Genomic DNA, 19,127 nt, shown 5'->3' on the forward strand with positions numbered 1-19,127 from the left:
TAATAGTTGTATAGTAAATGCTAAATCTATTATTTCCTGTTGAACCTCAGGCTCTCCAAGGCAACTTCCATTTCCTTTTGCACTGGATGATGAAGGAAGGTGGCAAGGGGCCAGGTTGGGCTGACCCTATCTGTGCTATCCTGCTGCCAGCCTGATCTGATCAAGAGAAGCAATTTTCCCCTTATAGCCAGGCCTTCGGTCTTCTACTATGCCTAACCTTTAGGGAGAAGAGAAAGAGGAAATTTGGTGCAAATGAGGACTTTCTTCTCCTATCATAGAGGTTCAAACTCCTCCTGCTAAGCTATTTCCTAATTTTTAAACATTAATAGTGATATGAGATCAGTCAATTTACTGGGTGCTTTCCATCTGGAACTACACTTGTCTATAACCTCATTTCCAGCTTTTCTTGGCAAAAGAAGTGACATCTTCCACTCAATTATGAACATCATCATGCCTAGTAATAACTTAAACATTCCAGTGATTTGATTTTGAATCTCTGTAGGTCATTATTTTAACAGCATTATCCCATTCTCTACCACTTAATTCCTTACTCAGATCAACCCAATCAAGGGGTGCCTTCTTGTGTGCCCTCTGGAAGTACTGTTCCATAAACAAAATATTTCCATACATTTATTTTTTTCCCTCTCCTATAATTTCTATCTTCTGAATATTTTTGAAACAGCTTCCCAGATGATGACAGCCTCTCCAGCCTCTCCAGCCACCCTTTCCAGCATTGTCTGCACCTTCACTAATTCTCTTTGGTGTACAGATTGAGGTGAGGAAGTTAGAATATTTGTTGCTTCCCATCGCCACATCCAGCATTTTGCTTTATCTCCCTTATTCAGTGACCTTTCCTCTTCTGGTTTCAAGATCTCATAATCCATAACATTTATCAAAATCCTCATAGCTGTTTTCTACAGTTCTCAAGGTCACTTTCTCATTCCTTCTTTAGTGACATTAAGTATATGCTTCATAATCTTTTTTCTCTTCCTTAACTTGTATCTACATATTAGGGGACATCAGTGTACATGTTGACTCTTCCTCAAATACCCTAACCACTTATTTCTTCAACTTCATAATTTTTCTTTTCTATTGCTTTTAGAGAACTTTAAGAATTCACATCAACTAGCTCCACAATGTTGGATTTTAATTGAACTCTCACTGTCATGCAGAAATTCTTTTATTCATCATTTATTGGCTCTTTATCATTGCCTCCAAAAAGGTGTTTGCCAACTTTGTTCTCTCTTTTCAAGCTTTTCAAATCAACCTTTAATCATCTCTTTTTCAATAAATGACCTTGCCTCCTACCATAAATATAGTCAAAAGACAATACTGCCCTCTGACATTTTTTGAAAGATTCTTACTCTATTGTATATCAATTCTCTTGGGTATTCTTTCCTGCTTTGGTTTCCATAAAACCACATTATTTTTTTGTAGTTTGATATTTTGTTTGTTTCTGATTTTCTTTTTCTTTTTCTTTTTTTTTTTGCCTATCTTGTACTAATTAAACAAACTCCTTGCCTAGTTAATTGTCATCCTGATATTATTTTGGTGTAAATATCTCAGGTTCGGTTTTGAGTTCTCTCTTTTTCTCCTTTTTAATTCCTTCCCATTTCTTGGCTTATCTGCTTCAAATCTATAATCCTATGACTTTATATTACTCATTAATAAATTTCAACTTAATAGATTCATTCTAATGCTTTAACCTGTCTAGGATTTATTGGATCTTGCCTCTGTCAATATGTTTTTTAGCTATTTCTCCCATTTATTTTCTGCAAATTTGTGGAACATGATGATTATCCCAAATACAGATGCCTGATGCCCTCCACTTGACATCCCCTTTCAAGTTGAGATTGAGGCATTAAATACCATTCTTTGAGTTCCCTTACTTACATAATTTCAAATCCATCTAAATCAGATATTTTTAATATCATCTCTGTCATGGACGCTTTTAGCAATAAAATGAAGTCCATGGACTTCTTTTCTGAACAATCTCAGTGTATTACAAAAATGCTTACAACCATAAAGCAGTTCAATTTCTTTGAAATAGTTAACAAAATGCTAAAAATAGTTCTTGAATCCCAGGTTAAGAACATCTTATTTAATCAGTTTTGAATTGTCAACATCGCTCCATATTTTTAAGAAGAATAGCATAAGATATTTTATCAAATGTTTTGGGAAAAAATTATTTTGTATTTTCTTTATTTTCAAAGAGGCCCAATGACATCATGAGGTGATGTATTGATTTGGTAATTAATTAGTTTTAAGTGATGCAAATAGCAAAATGTTATCAACCTCTCTCTCTCTAATCATCAAAGTCTCGGATAAGGCAAAAGTCAGGATAACTGATGATAACCCAGGTTGCAAAGGATGACTTTACAGTCTTCAATGTCTGACCAAGCTCTAAAGTACACTACAATGCCTGTTAAAGTTGAACAAATTGTTCTTATCTATTATCCTTCTAGGAGAAGCCTTCATGTATTTAGGAAAGACCGCCTTCTATGGATCTGAGCACTGTTGGTTATACTCAACCTAGTTTAGTTTGTCTGTTGAAACAGCTTACTTGGATATGGCTGCTGAAGATGGTATAACTCTTTGGAACCACAAGTGAGAGTTGAGTAATAAGTAGACCACAAAAGAGCATGAGCAGTTCTGAAAGGGGTTGGCAAGCCCTCATATTAAGCTTCTAGTTCTTCATAAATATCCAATATACCTCTACCAAAACAAATCTACGCAAATTGTAACTATAATAGTTCCCTTCATGTCCTAGGTTAGTAATGCTGCCAGCAAAACAAATAAATTAGTCTGACTCAGTCTGTTCCTTCTAAAGTCACTTATTCTTTATAATCATCATTTCTTTTCTATTTACTAACCATAACTTTAAGAATTCACTCTAGAACTTTCATAGGAATCAAAGTTAAGCTTTCTGATCTATAGTTTCTACATACTGTTCTCTTTAAAAATAACAAGACAATATTTGTCCTCCAATCTTCTAATACTACTCTCTTTTTCTATGATTGTTCAAATGTCACTGACAATAACCTAGAAATCACATTTGACAGTTCTTTCAGTATTTGTGGTACATCTGAGCCAGGTGAGTTAAATTCAGCAAGGGAAACTTTTGCTTTCTTGGTATTTCCTTATTTATCTTTGGTATCAACTTGGCCAGTTTGAATCTGCTGTTGCTAGTATAAAAGTCATTCCCTTTGGTAAACAGATTCAAAATAAAACTTGACCATCTCTGCCTTTTCTTTTCTCAATTATGATAGCTCCCATACTCCCAGAGCTATTTACCCAGGTTATTTACCCAGTAGGATTTTAGTTCATGGGATTTTATTTATGCTTTCAAGGACTTTTTTGAAATTTGCTTTCCTTAAGTCTAAGGTGCATAGCCTTTTTTTCCCCTCCTCTGTCATAAACTCTGGGGGATGTGGGGAGGTGTGATCGTTTTTCTCATAGTCCCCAATATTTTTATCTAGCATTTACTTCAGTTCTGTTAATCACACACACACACACACACACACACACACACACACACACACTTTCTCTCTCTCTCTCTTCTCTCTCTCTCTCTCTCTCTCTCTCTCTCTCTCTCTCTCTCACACACACACACACACACACACACACACACACAATATTCTCTTGTTGGTTTATCCATTTTCAAAGGATTAAATTATTTTTAGCAAATCAGACATATTAGCTATTCTAATTTTGTTGGAGATTGAACTCCAATATCTCATATCCTTTTTATATATTAACTCTGTTTCAGGTTTGTAATGTGTCCTGAATTAATTATCTATTTCCTTTTTCTGTCTATGCCAACCTAGAATACTTCAGTGACAGAATAACTTCTTTTTCTTCTTCCAGTAACCTCTACTCAAATAAGTTATGTATCATATATGTTTTTCTCCATTGGTTCCTTGATTTGTTCATATGAATATATATTCTTGATATATATAATTGACATTTCCCCTTTTATTTTAATCCATCCTATTACTTTTGAATAAGGTAACTCCATCCAAAGCCTTTTCCTTTTCAGGGGTTTCATCTTCCCAGGTCCTAGTGGTACTTAAAAGCACAAAAACACCTCTTTATATTAGTACATTTAGTTTCCTAAACTTCAGACATTTGTATAGATTGTTTATCTGTATTCATTGACCTTGTCAACTCAGAGACAATTCAGAACTGTTTGATGAACTCATTACACCAAACTAATGCATCTTGGATTCTATGCAGTTCAAACAACTCAGTTCCTTACCATTTTGCATTAATAATAGTACTTTATTTCCTTGACAATTTCTATTTTACAAAGGACTATAGCATCCTTACAACAACCCTATGGGGTTAAAAAAAGAAAAAAAAAAAGCCTTATCCTCATTTGACAGATAAGGAAACTGCAGCTCATAGAGGTTAAGTGAATTGACCTAGTAACCAAACTCACTTATTCAAAATATAAATTAATCTGTAATTCTGTGAAAATATAAATGATGCTAAATGTGACAAATGAACCTTTAGAAATTCAGGATTGAGTTTATATGGTATAGTCAAACACATAGTTCATGTAATTTGAAGATTGTCAGTAGTGAACAGCAAGTATAGGGATTGAGGAACATTGCTAAGACTAGCTGGAAATTTTGTGCTTCAAGCATTCCATCCTATCCTTAGATTGGGAGAGAGGATTTTCAGTGAATCAGCATAAGTAATAGAACAGGCGTAAAATGTCAAATTGCTGATCTTTGAAAAAGAAATCTTTTGGTAACAATTATTTTGGTTTCAGAATCTTTTGTGTTCCAGTTGCATCTTGTTTTTAAAAAAAGGAGTTCAGGAAACTGAATTGTATGCTTGCTTTTGTCAAATGTGTAATTGATAACCCAAATGGATATTTCACTGCTCCCATACAAGAAAACCTTATTTGCCTAATAGAATTTTAGTTCACAGTACTTTGCTTATACATACTAAAAACCTTTTGAAATTTGCTCTCCTTAAATCAAAGGTGCATATCAGATTTACCTCTTCTCTATCATCAATTCTAAAAGAGAATGATCATTTCTCTCAAAAATCCCCTTCATTTTCACTTGAATATTCTGTTTGTCCACATTAATGAAATTATTTACTATCTGGTCACAAACCAATAGAATTTAGGACTAGGAAAGACATTAGAGGTTCTCTAGTTCAAATCCCTTATTGTCAAGAACACAAAACTGAAACCCATAATGATTAAGTAATAGGCTTAAAATCATATAAAAATTGAGAGCCAGGATTCATGCAAGTATTCATATGTCAAAATCCAGGACCCCTTGCACTCTACAACCCTGCTCAAAAGGAGAACAGCCACAACAGACATTTACATTAAAAAATTTTAAAGCAAAGACTCTTAAGTGGTGAGTCATTACCCATATGGGATCTTGTGAACTGAATTTGGAAGTTGAGAAAAATTTGGCAACTGTAAACAGGTATCAAATAATGTCAAATTTTAATTCTTTATTTAAAAATAAGCAAGCTTATCTATCGCATCAGTATACAAATTGTATTTCATCTTTAGTAAATTGTAAGATTATATGTATATCAAAGAATAGTTTTAAAATAAATTTCTATATGATTTATTATCATAAATCTTTGATTTATATAACTATTTTATATACCTATAGGATACCTATATTCCAAGGGTCATATAAATTTTTTGCAGGCAAATAGGGTTTCCAAATGGAAAAAACTTTAAGAAACCCTGCTTTTAAAGCACCCAAAGCATCTCACATGTATCTCTAACTTTAAACTTCACATGTTCTATGATACATGTAGATCCATTTTAGAGGATTCTATTGTGATCTGCCTAGGATCAGACACCTTGTATGTACTAGAGGTAGAATTTAAACCAAATTTTCTGAACTCCAGCCTTCTATCCACTATGATATTAAACTTCTCACAAAAAAAGAAAAAAAAAGATCTAAGCAATCATATATGTCACAGATGGACTCTGAGTGCTGGGTAACCTACCTCTACCTATTGAATTCATTTATTCATCTTTAGAGAATGAGTGACTAATGATTGGTACCAGATATTGACACTAGGGTTGATAATCTACTCTTAAATACTTTTGTCACTGGGCTTTCCTGATGAACTGTCACTGGGCCTGAAATTCATTCCTTTGGTTTCTAAGGATTTTTCAGCTCTCAAGAGACTTTAAAAATTGTAATGCAAAATAATTTTGCAGAGGAAATATCTATAATGTTTCTCAGGGAGAATTGGCTTAATAGAACATTGTCCAGCATTGTATTTTTTGAGAAAAAGGGAATGGACCACAGAGCAGATGGGAAGAGAGACAAAATAATGATGGGTCAAGAACAGGAAGAGAAGTGCTGAAAAAAGGAGTCAATTCATTGGATCATTGATCTTGAGCTGGAAGGAAATCAAAGTAATCATCTAATTTAAGTACGTCACTTGAAAAGTGAAGAAACTGAGGTTTAAAGATATGAAATGGCTTATTTAAAGTCATACACATAGCAAGTGGCAGAATTATTATTAGAACTTGAGTTTTCTAAACTACAGCATGGGCTTTTTCTACTTTCAAAGACTAGCAACTTTCATCATTCCACACCTAGAGCCATTTATGTGCAAATGCATATATATTGATTAACAAATGTAATCTTGACCAATTAGCTATAGTTGTAAAATAATAAATCATATGACAATTATGATTCCCAACATAAAATATATAGAGACTTTCATGGAAGACTGGTAACATTTTCCTCATTTTACAGAGTAAGAAAACTGGGATTTATTTTTAAGGTGACCTTTTAAAAAGCAGGTTCATAAAATTTTAGAGTTAGAAGAACCCTTTGAGGTCATCTCATTAGGATTTAGACTTGGGGTTTCTAAAGCCCACTTTTAGCTCGACTGTGCAAGGTGACTGTCAAGCATTTGCCAAATAGAAATAGACCCCTAATCTTTTTGGTTAAATAACTAAAGACAGAATAGAAGGATAATTTTGCATGTTTTGCTATAAAGAATCGCTACTGCCATTCCAGGTCCAAGTTGGTAATCTGCTTATTTGTCTTTCCCTGAGTTACAACAAGAAAACATTTTACAAAGGATCAGATTGAAATGATGCCTCCCTAATTGCTTCTCTCTTCTGCTTCCTTCATAAATTGATGATGATGACAATAATAATAATCTTCCTCTTCTTTTTGTAATCAAAGTGAAAAGTTATGTGACTTGTCTCTACAATATCAAGATATTATAATAAAAATAATTTCTATCATTTCCAGAGATCCATTTCTGATCTCAACATCAGAGAAAGCTTGTTTTAGTTCTGCCTCTGAGAGTTATTATCTCATTCACTCTTGGAAATCTCTACCTCATTATCCCTCAGTTTCTTCACCTATGTTGTGGAATAATCTTACCCAGGAGAAAGTTAGCCTCCTCAAAGTATTTTGCCATCACAGGTAAACTGAATGACAAAGTGAAAATGAAAGAGTTTTATTAAAAGAAAAAGAAGCTTGTTTGCTGATCATAGCTTCAGTTGCCTAGGGCACCCATCTTTATCTATATAGATTTTTTTTTCCAAGCTGCTTAGAGCACACATGCTTAGGATACACATAGTTTGTCCCTTTGAGGAAGTCAGATGGAGAAGTTCTTATTTGTTTGTTGGATACAATATTGGGGTATCCTGTGCTTATTAAGAATGACAAGCTCACAGCTTTGTGAAATCATACCTAGCAGGATGGAAGTAGTTCAGTTTTGCTCATAATCTTCATATTCACAATGAATGCCTTGTGTTTATAGTAAAGTTTTGATAGCAGTGTTTTTCAATGATAAAGAAGAAAAAGGGCACTTGGGAAGGAGAAGAAGAGTGTTGCAAATGTCTCAGTACATGTTCAAAATGCCAGCATTCTGTTTTTGTGATTTAATCTGAGATCACAGGATGACTTTTCATCATGGATAATAGCTTTTACAAAGCAATTTGCTTTGTGGATAACCTCTTTTAAACAATGAAAAATGCCAGATGATCCCTCAATCAACTAGTATTATATTATAGCTGAATAAAATTCAATAAAGACATTTTAAAAGTCAAATATGAAAACTTACATTGAGGGAAAACATTTCTCTATGTAATATGATATCTCTAGCCACACAAAACAAATATGACCCTAGATAGTGTTTTCTTCATGCAAAAGCCATTTCATCCCTCAAGGAAATATTTCATTATTTAGATGTCGGCAAACCTTTTAAATGTTATTTTAGAGGGAAAATAATAAAATCATAATAATGATGTTTTATTGCAACATTGCTTTTATATTTTGGAAAGTCTTTTCTTCCAAGAACCTTCTTCTTTCTTCCCTCACCTTTAAACACACACTGTTAAAAATATAATTTCCCTAAACCAAAAACCTGAGCATTTACTCAAATGCTCAAGAGGCTTCAGTAGATCACCATGGCCTCTATGGTAACAGGCAAAGTCCTCAGCTAGATATTTAAAGCTCAATCTGTCTCCAGTCTGATTTTTCAGACTTACTTCACCACCCCCTCATATAATTTATATTCCAGTCCCGCCTGGTATTCTTTAAACCCAACATTCCACCTTCTCCATGACTTTTTTAGAGCGTTCTCCATACCTGAAATTCAGTCTTTTTTCTCATCTGCTTCTTGGAAGATTTACTTTCTTCAATGTTCAGTTCAGGCAGAATATAAGTATTTTGTTCTAAACATGGTAAGACTTCATCCATCGCACTAGTGGCTAATGTTCTCTTCTAAAAATCACCATGCATTTATTTGTCTGTTACTTGAGGACAGCACTTACTGCAATGCATGATACATATTTTAAAAATACTTATTAAATTATTGAATATTCCACTAAAAGTGTTTCTATACAAAATCAAAAGATTTTGATATATAAATGAAGTAGAAATTCTAATAGCAATGGAAATGATTTATGACAAAAAGATTTATATCAAATCCTTCTTTAAATAGGTAATATAACTCTAAGGAAACAGTTGTAACAAAAGATAAACTATGCAGATATCCCAGGCTTTTAAGAATTATTTCTTTTAGAACAAGCATACTGTTTACCTATGAAATAATATGTGTATTTTACAAAATTCAAAGTCAAATGCTACTGTTATTTTTGTTTTCATCATTATCATCGTCATGTAAGAATATCCTAAAATTCTTCCCAAATCAACATCTTTTATTGCCATAGACCTTTCTTTTTTCCTGAATTATGTTTAATAGCAATAATTGGCATTTAAATGGCATATAACTGTTAAAAATACTATATACAATGTATTACCAAGTTTGATCTTATAACAGCCTCTGATATATAGGCAGTGCATGACCTAGTGTCCATTTTACAGATGAGGAAACTGAGGCTTTGAGAACTCAAAAGAAATACTCAAAGTCACACAGCAAAGAAATGAAGAAATAAGAACACAAATTCCTGTTTTAGTACTTCAAGGCCAGGAATATCTCCACTGCGCTACTCAGGATTTTCCATCAAATCTTTAAATTAAAGAAAAGGTGTTCAAGTTAATTGATTTGTTGGTCATGATATCCATGTACTTCTCAAGTAGACCAAACTATAGACTATTGAGAACTGCCTTGAACCAACTGTATATCTATTTCCTTTTTTATCTTTTTTAAAGCTTTATTTATTTTCAAAACATATTCATGAGTATTTTTCAACATCAACCCTTGTAAAATCTTGTGTTCCGATTTTCCCCACCATCTTCTCACCCTTCTCCTAGATGGCAAGTAATCCAATTGTTTATCTATCCCCTTTGCAAATTCATCTATTTATATTCCACTGTACTGCTTTGTTTTGTGACTTTTACAATAACAGAAATATTGACAAAAAAAGATTTTGGTGAGAAATATGGACATTTAAGTCAATCTAATAACATTTCATAGAGATTGAATCTACTCCAGTTTTAAACTTTATACATTGTCCAACTCTCTGGATTTTTTATTCTTAAATCTCTCACTCAAAGGATTTAGTGTACAGAGAGTTCATAGAGCTTTAGTTTTCTTGCCATGTTAGATTTAACATATCAGACAGATTCTGATATTTCATTTAATTTTTTAAGTTTTTTGTAAACCTTTTTTTAAATACATGTAAAGATAGTTTTCAATATTCATTCTTGTAAAACATTGTGTTCCAAATTTTCTCCCTTCCTTACTTCCTCCCCCTTCCCCAAGAGAGCAAACACAATTCATTATAGATTAAACATGTGCAATTTTTCTAAACATATTTCCAAAATCATCATGCTGTGCAAGAAAAAATAGATAAAAGGAGAAAAAATGAGGAAAAACAAGAAAATCATAACAGCAAAAAGGTGAAAATATTATGCTCTGATCCACATTTAGTATCCTTAGTTCTCTCTCTGGATGCAGATGGCTCTTTCCCAAGTTTATTGGAAATTCCTTCAGTTTCTCATATTTTAGTCCAAACACAGAACAAGTACAGTTATCAGTGTTTTGGATTTTTCTCTATTAGTGAATTAATTTACTATTTTCTCCAGTTGCATTCAAAAATTATTTTTTCTACATTTGTTTTTAAGATTTTTGAGTTCTAGGTTTTATCCTTTATCCCCACTTACAATTAAAAAAAAAAACATGTGAAATTATGCATGAAAGTCCAGTTGTGAAAGAAAACATTAAAAAAATTAAATTAGAGAGAGACAAAGAGACAGAGACAGACAGAAAAACAAAGAGACAGAGAGAGATCCAGAGCTACATACACAGAGAGAGAGAGAGAGTGACAGAGGGAACATTTCAGTCTATATTCAGATACAACCAGTTCCTTCTCTGGGTATGGATAGGATTTTTCATCATAGTTTCTTCAGAGTAGTTGAAGTGCTAAGAATAGCAAAGTGTTTTACAGCAGGCCATCCCAGAACATTGTTCTTAATTTGTGTATCCTATGTTTCACTTTCTGCATGAAGGACTTTCCAGACTTTTTTTTTCCCTGAGAGCATCCTGCTCATCAGTTTCTAGAGAATAATAATATTCTATCACAAACACGTAGGATAGTTTGTTGAGTCATTTCTCTGAGGAGCATCTGCTCAATTTCCAATGTTTTTTTATCCTGAGAAGAGAGCTGCTATCATTTTTTTTCCCCCAAATTTCTTTTTAGCATTCATGCTTAGTAGTGGTATTTTAAGTTACTGGATTGCATGAATTTATAGGTCTTTGGGCTGGAATCATATTTTTTGATCATTTATCAATTGGGGCATAGCTGTTATTTTTGTATAAATTTGACTCAGTTCTCTCTGTTTGATAAATGAGGCCTTATCAGAAAAACTTGCTTTAAAATTTAGTTTTTATAATTACTATTGCTAATTGTATTGCCTCCCATTTATTCTCTGCTTTCACCCTATTCCTCCTCAAAAGTATTTTGCTAGTTATCACTCCTTCCCCCAATATACCATCTCTTGTTATCCTTCCCCCTTTTCCATAGCTCATTCCCACCCTATTTTCCTGCAAGGTAAGTAGATTTCAATACCCCTATTGAATATGTGTGTTGTTTCATATCAGAGCTAATTCTGATAAGAATATTGTTCATTCTCCCCCTCGTCTTCTTCTTTCTCTCCATAGTAAAGGCTTTTTCTTGATTCTTTTTTTATGACAGATATTTCATACCATTCTACTTTTCCATTTCCCTTTACCCAAGTACATTCCTCTCTCACCCTTTAATTTGATCATTTAAAAATATATTCAACTCATATATTCCCTCACACTGATACCCTCTGTCTTTATATACTTCTTCTAACTGTCAAAATAATGAGAACTTTCTAAAGAGCTACAAGTATCATCCTTACATGTAGGAATTATTTATTAAGTTAGGGCCTTAAGTCCCTTATGATAGCATTTTTCTGATTACCTATTCATGCTTCTTTTGAGTTTTATATTTGAAAATCTAATTTTCTATTCAGCTCTTTTTTTTTTCATTACAAATGTCTGAAAGTCCTCTATTTCCATAAATATCCATCTTTCCTCCAAAGGATTATACTCAATTTTGCTGGGTAGGGGATTCTTAGTCACAATCTTAACTCTATTGCTCTCTAAAATATCATATCCCAAGCCATCCTTTAATATAGAAGCTGCTAGATCTTGTGTTATCCTAATCATGGCGTCACTATCCTTGAACTCTTTCATTTTTGAATGCTTGCAATATTTTCTCCTTGACCTGGGAATTCCACAATTTAGATATAATTTCCCTGGTAGCTTTAATGTTGGAATCTCATTTAGGAGGTGATTGGTGAATTCTTTTTATTTTTATTTTACCCTTTGGTTCTAGAATATCAGGACAATTTTCTTTCACAGTTTCTTGAAAGATGATGTCCAGGCTCTTTTTTTTTTGTTTGTTTGTTTGTTTTGATCATGACTTTCAGGTAAACCAATAATTTTTAAATTATCTCTCCTGGATCTATTTTCTAGGTTAGTTTTTGTTTCCAATAAAATATTTAACATTTTTTCTATCTTTTTTTTTTCCTTTTTTTGGATTTGCTTTATTGTATCTTGATTTCTCCCACAGTCACTGGCTTCTATTTGGTCAGTTCTATTTTTTTTTTCTGGAATTATTCTTCTCAGTGAGCTTTTGTACCTGCTTTGCCAATTTGAACAATTTTGCTTTATAAGGCATTCTTCTCCTCATTAGCCTTTTGTACCTCTCTCAATTTTTTTCATAATTTTTCCTTTGTCTCTCTTACTTGATTCTTTTTTTTTTTTTTAATTTTTTATTTAATAATTACATTACATTGACACTCATTTCTGTTCCGATTTTTTTTCCCCTCCCTCCCTCCACCCCCTCCCCTAGATGGCAAGCAGTCCTTTATATGTTGGATATGTTGCAGTATATCCTAGATACAATATATGTTTGCAGAACCGAACAGTTCTCTTGTTGCGTAGGGAGAATTGGATTCAGAAGGTATAAATAATCCAGGAAGAAAAACAAAAATGCAGATAGTTCACATTCGTTTCCCAGTGTTCTTTCTTTGGGTGTAGCTGCTTTTGTCCATCATTTATCAATTGAAACTCAGGTCTCTTTGTCAAAGAAATCCACTTCCATCAAAATATGTCCTCATACAATATCGTTGTCGAAGTGTATAATGATCTCCTGGTTCTGCTCATTTCACTTAGCATCAGTTCATGTAGGTCTCTCCAAGCCTCTCTGTATTCATCCTGCTGGTCATTTCTTACAGAACAATAATATTCCATAACATTCATATACCACAATTTACCCAGCCATTCTCCAATTGATGGGCATCCATTCATTTTCCAGTTTCTAGCCACTACAAACAGGGCTGCTACAAACATTTTGGCACATACAGGTCCCTTTCCCTTCTTTAGTATTTCTTTGGGATATAAGCCCAATAGAAACACTGCTGGATCAAAGGGTATGCACAATTTGATAATTTTTTGGGCATAATTCCAGATTGCTCTCCAGAATGGTTGGATTCGTTCACAACTCCACCAACAATGCATTAGTGTCCCAGTTTTCCCGCATCCCCTCCAACATTCATCATTATTTTTTCCTGTCATCTTAGCCAATCTGACAGGTGTGTAGTGATATCTCAGAGTTGTCTTAATTTGCATTTCTCTGATCAATAATGATTTGGAACACTCTTTCATATGAGTGGTAATAGTTTCAATCTCATCCTCTGAAAATTGTCTGTTCATATCCTTTGACCATTTATCAATTGGAGAATGGCTTGATTTCTTATAAATTTGAGTCAGTTCTCTATATATTTTGGAAATGAGGCCTTTATCAGAACCTTTAACTGTGAAAATGTTTTCCCAGTTTGTTGCTTCCCTTCTAATCTTGTTTGCATTAGTTTTATTTGTACAAAGGCTTTTTAATTTGATGTAATCGAAATTTTCTATTCTGTGATCAGTAATGGTCTCTAGTTCATCTTTGGTCACAAATTTCTTTCTCCTCCACAAGTCTGAGAGATAAACTATTCTATGTTCCTCTAATTTATTTATAATCTCGTTCTTTATGCCTAGGTCATAGACCCATTTTGATCTTATCTTGGTATATGGTGTTAAGTGTGGGTCCATGCCTAATTTCTGCCATACTAATTTCCAATTATCCCAGCAGTTTTTATCAAATAATGAATTCTTTTCCCAGAAGTTAGGGGCTTTGGGTTTGTCAAACACTAGATTGCTATAATTGACTATTCTGTCTTGTGAGCCTAGCCTTTTCCACTGATCCACTAATCTATTTCTTAGCCAATACCAAATGGTTTTGGTGACTGCTGCTTTATAATATAATTTTAGATCAGGTACAGCTAGGCCACCTTCATTTGATTTTTTTTTTCATTAGTTCCCTTGAGATTCTCGACTTTTTATTGTTCCATATGAATTTTGTTGTTATTTTTTCTAGATCAATAAAATATTTTCTTGGAAGTCTGATTGGTATAGCACTAAATAAATAGATTAGTTTAGGGAGTATTGTCATCTTTATTATGTTCGCTCGGCCAATCCAAGAGCACTTAATATTTTTCCAATTATTTAAGTCTGACTTTATTTGTGTGGAGACTTTTTTATAATTTTGCTCATATAATTCCTGACTTTCCTTTGGTAGATAGATTCCCAAATATTTTATGGTATCAACAGTTATTCTGAATGGAATTTCTCTTTGTATCTCTTGCTGTTGGGTTTTGTTGGTGATGTATAAAAATGCTGAGGATTTATGGGGATTTATTTTGTAGCCAGCTACTTTGCTAAAATTATGAATTATTTCCAATAGCTTTTTGGTAGAATCTCTGGGGTTCTCTAGGTATACCATCATATCATCTGCAAAGAGTGATAGTTTGGTTTCCTCATTGCCTACTCTAATTCCTTTTATATCTTTCTTGACTCTTATTGCCGAGGCTAGTGTTTCTAATACGATATTAAATAATAATGGTGATAGTGGGCAACCTTGCTTCACTCCAGATCTTACTGGGAAAGGTTCCAGTTTTTCCCCATTGCATATGATGCTTACTGATGGTTTTAAATATATGCTCCTGACTATTTTAAGGAAAAGTCCATTTATTCCTATGCTCTCAAGTGTTTTTATTAGGAATGGATGTTGGATTTTATCAAATGCTTTTTCTGCATCTATTGAGATGATCATGTGGTTTTTGTTTGTTTGGTTATTGATATAGTCAATTATGCTAATAGTTTTCCTAATATTGAACCAGCCCTGCATTCCTGGTATAAATCCTACTTGGTCATAGTGTATTATCCTGGTGACAATTTTCTGTAATCTTTTTGCTAATATTTTATTTAAGATTTTAGCATCAATATTCATTAGGGAGATTGGTCTATAATTTTCTTTCTCTGTTTTCAGCCTACCTGGTTTAGGTATCAGTACCATATCTGTGTCATAAAAGGAGTTTGGTAGGACTCCTTCAATCCCTATTTTTTCAAATAGTTTATATAACATTGGAGTTAATTGTTCTTTAAATGTTTGGTAGAATTCACATGTAAATCCATCTGGTCCTGGGGATTTTTTCTTAGGGAGTTGATTGATAGTTTGTTCTATTTCTTTTTCTGAGATGGGACTGTTTAGGATATTTACTTCTTCCTCTGTTAGTTTGGGCAAGCTGTATTTTTGGAGGTATTTTTCTATTTCATTTAAGTTGTCGAATTTATTGGCATAAAGTTGGGCAAAGTAACTCCTGATTATTGCTCTAATTTCCTCTTCGTTAGTGGTGAGTTCTCCCTTTTCATTTTTAAGACTAACAATTTGATTTTCCTCTTTCCTTTTTTTAATCAGATTTACTAAGGGTTTGTCTATTTTGTTGGTTTTTTCATAGAACCAACTCTTAGTTTTATTAATCAATTCAATAGTTTTTTTACTTTCAATTTTATTGATCTCACCTTTTACTTTTAGAATTTCAAGTTTAGTGTTTGACTGGGGGTTTTTAATTTGTTCCTTTTCTAGCATTTTTAATTGCAAACCCAATTCATTGACCTTCTCTTTCTCTATTTTATACAAATAGGCCTCTAGAGATATGAAATTTCCCCTTATTACCGCTTTGGCTGCATCCCATACATTTTGGTATGATGTCTCATTATTATCGTTTTCTTGGGTGAAGTTATTAATTATGTCTATGGTTTGCTGTTTTACCCAATCATTCTTTAGTATGAGATTATTTAGTTTCCAATTATTTTTTGGTCTACTTCCCCCTGCTTTTTTGTTGAATGTAATTTTCATTGCGTCGTGGTCTGAAAAGGATGCATTTACTATTTCTGCCTTACTACATTTGAGTTTGAGGTTTTTATGTCCTAATATATGGTCAATTTTTGTATAGGTTCCATGAACTGCTGAAAAGAAAGTGTATTCCTTTCTGTCTCCATTACATTTTCTCCAGAGATCTATCATATCTAGCTTTTCTAGTATTCTGTTTACCTCTTTAACTTCTTTCTTATTTATTTTCTGGTTTGATTTATCTAATTCTGAGAGTGCAAGGTTAAGATCTCCCACTATTATAGTTTTACTGTCTATTTCTTCTTGCAGCTCTCTTAGTTTCTCTTTTAAGAATTTAGATGCTACCCCACTTGGTGCATATATGTTTAATATAGATAGTGCTTCATTATCCATGCTACCCTTTAGCAAGATATAGTGTCCTTCCTTATCTCTTTTAATTAGGTCAATTTTTGCTTTAGCTTGATCTGAGATCAGGATGGCTACCCCTGCTTTTTTGACTTCACCTGAAGCATAGTAGATTTTGCTCCAACCTTTTACCTTTAACCTGCATGTATCTCCCCGCTTCAGGTGTGTTTCCTGTAAACAACATATTGTAGGATTCTGGCTTTTAATCCATTCTGCTAACCGCTTCCTCTTTATGGGGGAGTTTACCCCGTTCACATTTATGGTTAGAATGACCAATTCTGTATTACTTGCCATCTTGTTAACCCCGGTTTATGCTTTCCTCCCTTCTTTCCCCTTTCCTCCCTTCCAAGTATTAAGCTTGTGAGCACCCCTTGCTTCTCACAGCCCTCCCTTTTTAGTGTCCCTCCCCCCGCCTTAGAGTTCCTCCCCCTATCTTTCTTACTTGATTCTTAAAGTTACCTTTGAACTCTTCCATGTCTTAAACCCAATTTTTATTTTTCTTGTAGGATTTTGGCATAGGAATTTGGATTTTTTTTTATCACTTGAGTATGTGTTTTGATCCTCCTTGTCACCATGATAACTTTCAATGGTCATTTTTGTTTTGTTTTGTTTTGTTTTTTTTCTGCTCATTTTCCTAGTTTATTACTCGGCTTTTAACTCTTTATTAAAGTAGAGTTCTGTATCCAGGGTGGAGGGTGAACAGTCCCAATCTTTAGGGGTTTTGTGCAGCTGTTTTCAGAAATCCTTCTGGGAATCTGACCACAAGCATTCTTTTCTGCCATAGAGCTGTTAGTTGTGTCTCTCCCCTCCCCCACCCCCCATCCCCAGTAGCTGTAAGATCTAGTGTGCTGGCCAGCCCTGGGCTCCACTGGTCCACTGACCCAGGCTACCCACACCACCCCACTCCATTGCCACAAACTCTCTCCAGTGATGTTTTGAATTCTCACTGGTATCCCCAGGCTGAGAGGTCCAGAAGCCTCCAGCACTGCTACTGATTCAGAGACCCCATCTTGCTGATGGTGGTATCCGAACAAGAGCTGGGGCCAAGGCTGAGCCTGCCCTGGAATTGTGGAATTGGGCTTTCACTCTGGTTCCAGAAATCTTTTCTGCTAACCTTCCAGGTCCTCCTTGCTATCTCTGTGCTGAGAGGTCTGGAAACCAGCAGTATTGCCACTGTTTCAGAGGTCAGGATTGGTCCAGGCTGGAGCTGAGACTGAGTCCAGGTTTGTACAGTATGCTCTGTGGGACTATATCCTGGACTCTCACCCTGATGTAAGAGACCCTTTTTTTGCTGAGCTTCTAAATTGCCTTAGACTGGAAACTGTTCTAGTCTTTTGTTTTGGGTGTCCTGATGCTCTGATTTTTTTTTTTTTTTTTTTGGTGTCGTTATTGAAAGGAATTTGGAGCAGTTTGAGGAAGAATTTGGGTGAGTTCCTGCCTTACGCTGCCATCTTGGCTCTGCCCCCATGTTGTCTACTCTTTAATGGTGTTTAAATTTTACAGTTTGTTTTTACCTATATTTACTGCTTTTGGAATCATATTAAGGGTTGGTGGGCAAAGAGTTATTTTATTTGTTTCTTGATTTGTTCACTCTGAGTAAAGAAATTCCTTCTAGTACAGCTGATTGAACCCACTATGCAATTTTAATCTGACAGAGTTGTCTGGTGTACTGACATGTTAAGCAGTTTGCCAAGAACACACCAGAATATATCAGAGGAAAAAGTTGAATTCATGACTTCTTGACTTTGAGGTCAGCTCTCATATATGATGTCACACTACTTCTGCTTTTCTAATGATATGCTAGAGAAGAAAAAACAGTACACAACTATGTATATGTTCATGCATATCTATCTATATAGATACACACATATTTAATGTGTGATATTAATATCATAAATATTTGTGACAACAAAGATATCCAAAATCACTTTTGTTTGAAAAATTATAGTATGCCACTGTAATGGTATATCACAGCACTACAAATAATTTCAAATATGAAGAGTTCAGAAAAGCTATGAAAAGACTCACACTGGCACAGGAGCATAACCAACTATCTCCACAATAACTACAACAATGTAAATAAATTCAATACTAAAAAATAATAATAACAACAACAAAACTATAAAATGGAGTGGAAATATTGGTTCAGTATTAGCAATCATAAAGGCTTTTTTGTTCCTTTCTGTTAACCATCTATAAATTACAAATATGAAAGCAACATGTCATATTTATAGCAGTTAAGAGGAGGCAAATTTGCTTAAATGTATTGAGATTATATTTTATAAGCCTGTGTTTTATTAGAAAATACATATCTAATAAAAATACATCTTTTTAAAAAAATAAAATATATTTCAATTAGGTACTAGTAGACTTATTACTAAAAGCTGACTAAATTGTTTTCTAAATGCATGTTCACAGGACACTAGTAATAGAAAATATGCTGCCTCTTACCTTGAGGAAGAACAAAAGCTGATAAAGAGACTCCAAAACCATAATGATCTTTAGAGTAATAATCACAATATTTTTC

This window comes from Antechinus flavipes, chromosome 6 (genome assembly GCF_016432865.1).
Source record: "Antechinus flavipes isolate AdamAnt ecotype Samford, QLD, Australia chromosome 6, AdamAnt_v2, whole genome shotgun sequence".
Taxonomy (NCBI): domain Eukaryota; kingdom Metazoa; phylum Chordata; class Mammalia; order Dasyuromorphia; family Dasyuridae; genus Antechinus; species Antechinus flavipes.